We start from the raw sequence: 11,508 nt of genomic DNA on the forward strand, positions 1-11,508 counted from the left end.
AACCTCTGCTTATGTAGTCTACCGTAATTTTGCATTTATTTAACTAGGTGAGTTTCATTTCTAATTCTAGTTTGTTAGTGTTAGTAAGTAGTCAACGAGAGCAAGCGCTCGCACCCCCGCTTTGTCGCATTGAACTAGTCCGATCAGTGTACTTTCACGCAAGAGTGCACTTGAGCGCTCTCTCTTCGTGAAAGCGGTTGTTTAGTGCGTATTCTTTTATGCGCGTTTAGGGCTAAAAGTTTTCCATATGGTGTTTGTGCGTATGCGTGCGTGTGTGTGTGTGTGTCTGTCTGCCTGTCTTTGTTCAATGCACTGTTTTATTCATCACCCAGTAAGTTGGCGCAAGTGAAATCTGGCAGTCTTGTAAAGATTGTCTGATGTTCAGTCATGCATGAACGGATTCAAATGAAAATGGTACCTAAATGTACTGGGAGGATAACTCTATCAAGTCATATCATTAAATCCCTAATTAAATATTCATACTTCAAACAATACAACTTTTAAAAAGTGGGACATTCTTTCTGACTCACCCTGTATAAATTATGTTTCGTTGCTGCACATTAGGCCAAACAAAAAATGTTTGGTTGTCCTCGACCGCCCGCTCGTCATTTTCGGGCTGCTCGTATTTTTATTTTTTTTTTAATTCATTTTGTGTGTGTCTTTTTTTAATTTTTATTTATTATTTTTGTAATATGTTTTGTTTTTTGTAATATTTTGTTTTCCATAAACAAAACAAAAATCATTGGAATTGTCAAGCATTTAAACAAAGTCTATAAAGCACTTTGGTTAAAGACCGGTTTAATGTACAATGAATATTAAGACCAACACAGAAAGTATTTTGGGCTCTGAAATACAGCACCTTTTAATTCTCCATTGTACTACTTACAGCTACTTGCGCCCTCTATGTAGCAAACAATGCCTAATTTGATTTGATTTGATTTGATTTTATTTATTCATCATCAATAACATCAGTGATTAAACATTTGAATACATCGGGAATGGTACATGTTCATAAATGAATATTATAGATCATATTAAAGAAAAACCTAACAAAGTATTGATATGCTAGACATATGTCTTTTCTCATAGAATATAGAAGGTGATGAAAAGGAGCCAAATAATAGCACATGTGCTAGTCGAGTCTGGCCCCTGTTCTTAGCACACACTTGGCAAAAATAAATATATCATTATCAAAAAAAAAACTTGACAGTAGAAGTATACATGTTGAGTAATACCGTAGCACAATTTCTACACTCCAAATATAATTATGAAGAGGATATACCAGGTTAAAAAGTCATAGATACATGTATCTACAGATTATTTATACAAAAAATTGCATTTTTTTGACAAAAAAAAAAACAACAAAAATGTAATATGGAGATTATTTACAATATATACATGTGTACTTGCATAATTCAATCACTTATTCATCTAGTAATCGTTGAGATGTTTACGAAAAGTGTTTCTAGACCCTTTGTTTTTGATTTCATCGGGAAGTTCATTCCATAATCGGGTTCCTACACAAGTTACTGAAAATTTGCCTTGTGTTGTTTTATACAGTGGTATACGTAGATGGCCCTTTTCTCTTTTTCTTGTATTGTATCTATGCTCAATTTTATCACAATAATCCGTCAAACAGTGAGGTAAATTATTATGTACTAGGTCATACATAAATGTACATAGAGACAACTCATAGAACTTGTTAATATCTAAGATTTTCAATTCGTAAAACAATGGTGCTGAACGACTCGTAAAATGGCTAAATGTGATTGTCCGTATGGCCATCTTCTGTGTATACAGTATGCAATTTAAGTGAGACTTGTAAGTGCTCCCCCACACTTCAATTCCGTATGATATATGAGGTTGAATAAAGGTTTTATACAACAACACTAGGATATTTCTAGGCACAAAATGCCGTAAGCGGAAGAGGATTCCTACTTTTTGTCTGATGCATTTATTAACCATTTGTATGTGGGGTTTCCAAGTCTAATCGGTGACCATTGGTCCCCCATGATCCTCTTTATCTTATATGAACTGAGAGCTGATTTGATGAGATAAGCACCTGTCCAGTGACCTTGCAGGGTGGTCTAATCCCTCCTGTAAACTAGTACAGATGGGCTTTAAAATGATTTTAAGAATGCTCAGAACCTGATTTGAATGAACGGCATTTTGACATAGAAAAATAAAAATGGCAATTAAGTTAAATAAATACCTAATTGCGTACTGAAAAGCTAGACCAAACTGGCAACGGGACGCATAATTTTGATCCTTGCAAATGCATGAAATGGTATATTTGGCATTTAAGATTGCTCCCCACCCCCCCCCCCGAAAAAATAATAATAACAACAACAAAAAATGAATAAAACAAAAACAAACTTGAGCCCGCCCCTACTCCAGAAAAGCAATCGAGGACAACCAAACAATTTTTGTTTGGCCTTATTCAAAAAGACGGTGGTCTGGTACTCACCTCTCTATAGTTGCTGTAAATAAGCATTGTTTAATGATGAGAGGAAAAGGGGACACTTATCGAAACGGATAAGACAAATTAACAAAAAGAAAAGGAGCACGTCGTATCAAAGTACATGTCACATTGCTCCCTCTATATTGCTCCCTTCATCCTCTCTTCCTGTCTCTCTCTCTCTAACCCACCACTTCTCTCCCCCCCCCCCCCCCCCCCCCCCTGAGGGTACGCATATGCGTGTTCCCTCCTTTTGAAAACACTATGGCCCGAATTCACAAAGCAAGGTTTGAGCTCAAACCTCCTTTTGTTTCGCCAAACCTCCTTTTGTTATTTACAAACCTTGTAAACCTTGCTTTGTGAATTCGGGCCTATGAGTCCGGTGTGTAAAACGGGCTTTTGTGTACTACGAGCCGGACTTTGATGCGTGAAAATTACTCCTTTACCGGACATTTTGGTAAAACGCATGGTATCCCTCCGATCACGGAGTAGGGGGGGGGGGGGTCAGTTCTTCTCTCTCACTGTGTCTCTTTCCCTAAACCACCTGTAAGATACTAATCTCTGTTTGTGAGGACATTTTTTGTTTCAGTTGACGATCGGAGTGTGACGTCAGTAGCGATGGTTTTTTGGTTGAATTTTTGGTCTGCCGAGTGGGGGCGTAACAATTTAGCTGCAAATGATTCTCAATTTTGGGAAAAGTCATCCTTCTGATTGCGATCAATATTTAGTATTTCCAGACAAGCCCAATGTTGTTGAACCGCCTTTTGTGAACGGTATCGCATCATGCTTGAAATTGTCGCTATTTATTGAAGTGCAGTCAGTCCGATTGGTTGGTTATACGCTACATTAAGTTCAACAACAGTGCTTTAAGTCAACATGAGCGATATGTCCCATCAAGAGTCCGTCAAGCCCGGGGATTCAGCATGCCAGACTGGCAAGAGCAGCACAAGCAGTACCTCCAGAGCTAGAGTCAAAGCAATGGTGAAGAGAGCGGCCTTGGCAGCCCAGGCAGCAGCTCTCAATGAACAACAAGCTCTTGAACTGGAGGAGTTTAAGCTGAAGCAGAGAAGGAGTAAGCTTGAGCTACAGACAAGACTCAGCATGGCAAAAGCTGAGGAAGAGGTTTTCTCCCAGCATGGAGAGAGCATGACTGCTGCTGCAGATGAAGATGTCTCCCAACAAAGAGGGGCCTTGACGACGGAGCCCAGCATGGCTACAGATTTAGAGAAGGGTGTCTACCAGCTGAGACAGCCCTCACAGGTGCAACCTAACAGGGTCAGCACTACAGACAAGGACTTCTCCCAGCGTGGAGAGAGCATGACTGCTGCTGCAGATGAAGATGTCTCTCAACGAAGAGGGGCCTTGACGACGGAGCCCAGCATGGCTACAGATTTAGAGAAGGGTGTCTACCAGCTGAGACGGCCCTCAGAGTTGCAACCCAACATGGTCAGCGCTACTGTAACAGACAAGGACTTCTCCCAGCATGAAGAGCCCTTGAAGTATGATACCACCACTAATCAGAGTGAAACCACAGAACAGAATGGCTCCATATTAACTGGGTCAGAAGCAAGTTACGGAATCGCCATAGGGGCCGGTATGCGATGTGTACTTCCCATAGGTCCAGTGCATGTTCAGGCAGCAGATGGAGATATATGTGTTCTTACCTACGCTCTACTGGACTCTGGTTCGACCACTTCCTTCTGCACAGAGAGCCTAGTAAGGAAAGTGTCATCACAGGGGGAAGAGCGCATACTTTCCATATCAACCTTGGACAATCCTGATGGAGGGATCCAGACTCAAGTTGTGAGTCGTATGGTCGACACAGGTCTCATGACAGAAAGAGTGAAGCTTCAGAAGGTTTCTACCAACAGGAAGACCGACTTATTGAGCGATGACATGGCCAGTATGCGAGACTTAGAAGGATGGCAGCACTTAGAGGGGCTGGATCTACCATTTGCCTGCGGACAAGAAGTAGGACTCCTGATAGGGCAAGATGCGCCATTTGCCCTGATGCCCTTAGAGAATGTACGTACTGTACTTGTATGGTCCTTGCATGGCCCTGCTGCTGCTATTCCAGACAAAGGAATGTCGGTGAAGGACAGAAAGGCACTTGACATACAGAATGAAGGGAAGTGCAAAGAGATGGAACAGTACCAGTTTCACATACCCTTCAAGGAAAAACGACCTACATGTAGCTTGACAGACAACCGATGGGTAGCAGAACAAAGGTTGCAGAGTCTCAGAAGGAAGCTAGGTAGAGATCACGCTCTGCACTACAAGTACACTGAAGGTTATGCCGAGGTGGTGGAAGAGCAAGATTGTCAACCAGGTGATGTAACATGTCGATACCTCCCTCATCATCCAGGTTTACGATTTGGTACTGGTGGTCGACGAGCACTCACACCGCAATGTTTGGCCTTTGGGAAGAGTCCTTCAGACATGGCCAGAAGAGAAAGGCTTCGATCGACAGTGTGAGTGAAGACCCGAACCAGCGTACTGCGGGGAGACCAGTAACAAAGCTCTATTTAATATGGAGGCAGATTCTTAGAGACATTTTAGTGTTTCTAAGATGAGGGGTCAAGCCTAGCGCTGTCCCGTGCCAATTGTAGAGGTATTTGTGTTTTGTGTTCTTAAAACCAGAAAGCGGAACTGACACTGGCGTACCTATGGGGGGGGGGGGGCAGGGGGGGCAGAGTGCCCCCCCTGACGGGCTCCAGGGGAAAAAAAGAAAAAGGGGAAAGAAAAGAAAAGAAAGGAAAGGAAAGAAAAAGAAAAAAAGAAAAGGGAAGAAAAAAAGGAAAAAAAGAGAAAAAAGGAAAAAAAGAAAAAGGAAAGAAAAAAGGAAGAAGAAGAGAAAAGGAAGAAAAAGGGAAAAGAAAAGGAAAGGAAAAAATGGGGAAATTTAAAAAAAAAAAAGACCATGGCCGTACGCACCAGGGGGGGGGGGCAGTTGACCCCAGATATTTTGAAAACGTACAGTTTTTTTTCCTGAAAATGTAGTGTAGGCCTATACCAAATCCTTCAATTCTACTTTTGAAAATGCAAAAGTACCCTCATGACCAGTTCGGTCGCCCGAACTCCCTTCACTCTTTTTGCTTTTGAGATTCTTCGAAAACTTTTAAAAATAGGAAAATATAAGTGATATAACAAATTCGAAACTCTTCGCTGGCGCGAACTGCTTGCTAGCCTATTTTGTATTAAATGTTTTCACTGGCTCGTCCCCCTGAAAAAAGAAAAGGATTAGCATTGCCTAGAATACAATTGTGCCTGCCCCGACGGGCCCCGACCTGCAACCATGGCAACAATAACACACAGTGTATGTACCAAATGTTACTAAAAGAGAGTAATTCATTTTTCTCGCTCGCTACACTTGCTCGCGAATAAAATGAATAGATATTGCTTTGGAAACAATTGTGCCCACCCTTGACCTGCAACAATATCATTAAAAATGGAAGAGTTTTTTCGCCCTCTCGCCAAAAAGGAATTGAATCGCGTTAAACGCGATTGCGTCCATCCTGACCTGCACCAATAAAAACAAGTTTATTTATTAATTTCTATTAAAAGAGAATTTTGTTTTTTGCTTGCTCGCTATGCTCGCTCGCCAAAATGGAATTGACACCGCTAACGTGCCCGCCCCAACCTGCAACAACCAGTTAATAATTATGTACCAAACGTTATTCAAAGAAGTTTTGGTGTGCTCGTGCTCGCCAAAACGGAATTAACATCACCTTAGACATGATTGTGTAAGCCCTGCCCTGCAACAAGAAAATTTGAAATTTATGAACCAATTATCATTACAAAAATTTTGCTCGCTCGCTACGCTCGCTCGCCAAAATAGAAATAACACCGCTTTTAATAATCACGTCCCTGACATGGAACAATGAACCCAAGTTTATGTACCATATTTTCCCTATAAAAGAGAAGTGATTTTTTTCGCTCGCTCGCTACGCTCGCTCGCCAAATTAGAAATAACACTGCTTTTAATAATCACGTCCCTGACATGGAACAATGAACCCAAGTTTTATGTACCATATTTTCCCTATAAAAGAGAAGTGATTTTTTTCGGTCGCTAGCTCGTGGAATTATGTGCCCACCACTAACCTGCTACAATATCATTAAAAAGAGAAATATAGAGGGTTGCCTGCCCGCCAAAATGGGATTGACATTGTCTTAAACACGATTGTGCCCGACCCCGACCTGCAACAATGAAACGAATTTTATATAGCAATTCATTGAGAGAAAGATGTATTTTGGCTCGCTAGCTAAAATGGGTATAAAATTACCCTAAACACAATATTGTTCCCGCGCCCTGCATGGGACAATTGAACCAAGTTTAAGTGGCAATTATTAAAAAAGAAGTGATTTTTTTTCTTGCTCGCTACGCTCCTTTGCAAGAAAATGAAATTAACGTCGCTAACAAGTGATTGTTCCCACCCCCAACTTGCAACAATACCAGTTTATATACCAAACGTTACTTAAAGATTTTTTTTGCTCGCTCGCTCGCCAGAAGTGAAAATTAGCATCGCCTTTTTTGTTTGTTTCGGTCGCTTGCCCCCCCTGACGGAGTACCCCAGGTACGCCACTGGGAACTGACATTGATCCTTTTTCGCGTATTAGAGTAACATTGATCAGTCAAGAAATTGAGGAATTTTTGTGCGTCAGCATCATGGACAAGGTGTCAACATTTGAGCAACTTTCAGAGAATTTTTAGAGACTTTGACAAGAAATTTGAGGAAAGGACAGCGTTTTAGAAGAAGTCCTAAGCAAGAGAAGAGAAAAAACTGTTGCCAGAAAAGGTTGATATTTAGTCAGAAGAGGAAATACATATTATACTGATCCTCTAATAACTCAGAGAATGTCAAAGAACAAGATTTTTGAAGAAAATGGATTATACCATAATGCAAGACTGACATGGTGTACTTTATGTTAGCATGATATTGGAAAGTAACGTTTTTGTTTTTCAACCTTCTAAACAAACTCTATATTCATTAGATATATGGTAAATGTGCTTTTCCTTTATATTCATATGATGAATGCATTTGTATGTATTCTATATTAGGTTTATTTCCAGAGGAGAAAGCTTAAAGTTGCAGAATACATTCAATTCAGTTATACGTGTTGATGATATGTCATTTATTACTGTTTCCATGACAACCAAATTACATGGCATTGGCTATTTGGTAGAATATGTAATACCAGGATCGATAATGTCATATATGCAGATTGTGGATAGAAAGATTGAAATGGTATATGCAGATTATGCATTTGTCTATGTAGGGACTTGGAATTGTTGACTAGGAAAGTTTATATTTTCTAGCAGATGATGTCTTGTGAAGATATAATTGGGTACAACAACATGACTCTATGTGTACTGGAATTGTTATGTGAATTCAATTCAGTTTAAAACAGTATCTGTGAAATCGTACATAGTGTTGATTATAGAATCAATATTTCCTTTTATTGGGTGACACATAACAAGATTTCTTTTTTAGTTTGTATGGGATTGAAAGAAGTGGTTGTAGTGGTAACAGTTGCCAACAGAGATATTTCAAAGTGAAATTTTGGTTTTCGTGATATACGGTTTTCATATTCTAATGTAGGAATTTATAAAGTTAATATTGAAGCATGTTATACATTGATACAGGTAGTATGACAACCAACTTTGTTGTAAGTTTATTTGAAAGGGAAATTGTAGTCCTTTTTGGTGTTGTAACAAGGAAATCTAGACATGAACAACTTTTTTCTTTTTCGTTTGCAAAGAAAGTTGTTTGGTAGCTTAGGTGTTCATGAAAAAGAAAATTAATGTAAATTAGATTATTTGTTAATTGGTGTATGAAGGCATTCAGTATAGATAGCTATGTTTTAAATTTTGGGATTCCTTTGGAATTTTGGATAAAGTATATACCTGTAAGTCCAGGTTGAGAATAAGAAGAGATTAGAGAAGTAAATGTTCAGTAAAATCTTCACATTTAGGGGCCGGAATGTAAGATACTAATCTCTGTTTGTGAGGACATTTTTTGTTTCAGTTGACGATCGGAGTGTGACGTCAGTAGCGATGGTTTTTTGGTTGAATTTTTGGTCTGCCGAGTGGGGGCGTAACAATTTAGCTGCAAATGATTCTCAATTTTGGGAAAAGTCATCCTTCTGATTGCGATCAATATTTAGTATTTCCAGACAAGCCCAATGTTGTTGAACCGCCTTTTGTGAACGGTATCGCATCATGCTTGAAATTGTCGCTATTTATTGAAGTGCAGTCAGTCCGATTGGTTGGTTATACGCTACACCACCCCTCCCCCCCCCCCCCTCTGTCTCTCTATCTGTACGGCTCGCTCTATTCACCCCTCCCTAACCCGCACTCTCTCTCTCCCTAACCTACCCCTCTCTCTCTCCCTAACCCACCCCTCTCTCTCTCTCTCCTAGTCTCCCTAACCCACCCTCCCTCTCTCGACCCTTCTGTATTCCTAACCAACACTGTCTCTCCCCCTCACACAATCTGTCTCTTTTCCTAACCCACCCCCTCAGCCCTCTCTCCCTAACCCACCCTCCCTCTCTCGACCCCTTTGTCACCCTAATCAGATCAGGGAGGTGTTTTAACTCTCATATCCCTGCCCTAACCCAACCCTTTTTCTCGACCCGGATCCCTAACCCATTCCTTTCTATCACTCTCTCTCTCTTTCCATGACCCATCCCTCTCTCCCTAATCCACCCTTCCCTCTCTCCCTTACCCATCACTCCCTCTCTCCCTAACCAACCCTCTCTCTCGATCCCTTGGTCTCCCAAACCCACTCCTTTCTCTCCCCCCCCCCCCCCCCCCCCCCCCCCCCCCCCCCCCCCCCCCCCCCCCCCCCCCCCCCCCCCCCCCCCCCCCCCCCCCCCCCCTCTCCCCCCCCCCCCCCCCCCTCTCTCTCTCTCCTAAATAACATACTCCTTTCTCTCCCTTACCCACCCCTCTCTGTCTCTTGATCCCTCTCTCTCTCTCAACCCAACTCAATAAGATTTGTACACAGTGTAAAAATAAAAAATATTTATTTTATAAAACAGAAAAGGAGCAATGAAATTAATACTTTGTTACAAAGTTCAAAGATGCATTTCTGAAGGTTTTAAGGAATCAAAATTAAAAGAAAATTTACACGACTTTCAATACAAGTAATAGACCTAAACAGGATACTTTACAGTAAAACAATCACCAAAACATGTTTTGATCGTGACGCAAGGGGTTCCATGGGGCTAAACTCTCTTCAAATACTTATGAGCTTTCAAAATTAATATTACAACATAAATGCTTTCTCAGTGAACAGTAAAATGTCTTGTTGAGGAGACTACCAGTACTTGTTTTTTTTCAGGCGTGGTTTTGTTAGTTTCAGTATTTTTAATTTCTTTAAAAAAAATTACCCTGTTGAAAAAATCATGAATAAATGAATACATATTACTTAAGCCCCACTGTACTACTTGTAGCTACTTGCTCCCTCTATATAGAAAACAATGCCTAATCGGTGACCATTGGTCCCCCATGATCCTCTTATTCTTATGTAAATTGAGAGCTGAGTTGATGAGATAGCCATCTGTCAGTGACCACCCTGTTGGTTTTATCCCTCCTAGCCAAACTAGTACAGCCGGCCTTTAAAACAGACATAGAACACTCTCATAAAATAGGGCGCACATGAAACCCAAGTACAACTTGGGTTTAGTGCGAGCCCTATACCGTGTAAGTCAAAAAAAAGTTTACACCTAGAAAGTTGCTAATTATTTTAAAAATCTTCTATGAACAGTAAATTATTATACATCTTATGAAAGAGTGTTTTATCCCAACTCATGGTATCATTTTTTGTGTGGCATGTATTCATGCTTCGATGAACAGGAGGCATTGTTTGCAAGAGTGCAAAAATCAACTTGTGCCAAAGTGATACCAACAGTATGTATTATGTTGGGATTAGCAGAGTGAGAGAATGAACTGAATGTATCAAATGAAATGCATTGCATTTGCTATTTGCAGAAGCAAAGTCACACACACACGCCCACAAATCGTCGCGGACTTTACGAACCGGCGAATAGTCAAATTTCAATGAAATTTTCAATTTTGTAATTTTTACATATTTTGATAGTGCTTACAAGGATGTATCAAAATGCCAAATTTCAGGACATAAAAGTGAATATTACTGAAATTATCAATGTTTTTGTATATTGACCAACATGATGTCCTAAATTTACCAAAAGTGAAAAAAAAGGGGTTTTACGAACCGGCGAATAAAATATTCGTCGGTTCGTAAAAACCGATGGGATGCGTGGCGCTGTAGTGTATATGCGTTATCGACTACACTTAACTAGAAAAACTCGCGGGTTTTACGAAGCGACGAAAATACAGTAGGCCTATTTCGTTACTGTATCGTCGATCTGCAGAGCCTGAAACATTTTTATTATTTTCTGTTATTTCATCGGAATTGCCTGGAATAAGTTCGTCATTGTAAAAAGGGTGAGCTTTAAATGATTATGTCACATTATTATAGTTTTGATTAACCTCACATTCCAAATTTCAACACTATTAGTATTAAGACTTAAATATAATATTTTCTTCGCTGATTGAAACAATGTTTGTAGCATGGTCCCAGATGCCTTAATTTATGTTAGTAGGTGCAAGCAATCGGCGCTAATGCTGTTTCGCATCGACATCCGGCGAAAGATAATTACTTAACTTAGGGTTAAGTTTAGATATATAGATCTAAGTTTATGGTTAGGGTAAGGGTAACCTTACGTTACATTAGGTAGCCTTATACTAGACTATGTAATCTTAACTCTAGATCTAACCCTAACTTAGATCTAGATGTAACTTGGATCAGTATTCTAAGTTTCAAGTCTGAGCCTGGCCTGGGGCCGCCGATTTTTCTAGAAATAGAATCTACAATTTTACATTATTTTTTGTATGGATCTAACGTTAGACTAAGGTTAAAAGTGTTAAGTTAGTTAGATTCTAAGTAGATCTAGCGTTAGTCTAGATCTAATAGAATAAACAAATAGGGTCTATATGTCAAGACTCAAGTCCTAGATCTAATTGT

The sequence above is a fragment of the Strongylocentrotus purpuratus genome, unplaced genomic scaffold, assembly GCF_000002235.5.
Source record: "Strongylocentrotus purpuratus isolate Spur 01 unplaced genomic scaffold, Spur_5.0 spur5_contig_867, whole genome shotgun sequence".
In the NCBI taxonomy this organism is placed as follows: domain Eukaryota; kingdom Metazoa; phylum Echinodermata; class Echinoidea; order Camarodonta; family Strongylocentrotidae; genus Strongylocentrotus; species Strongylocentrotus purpuratus.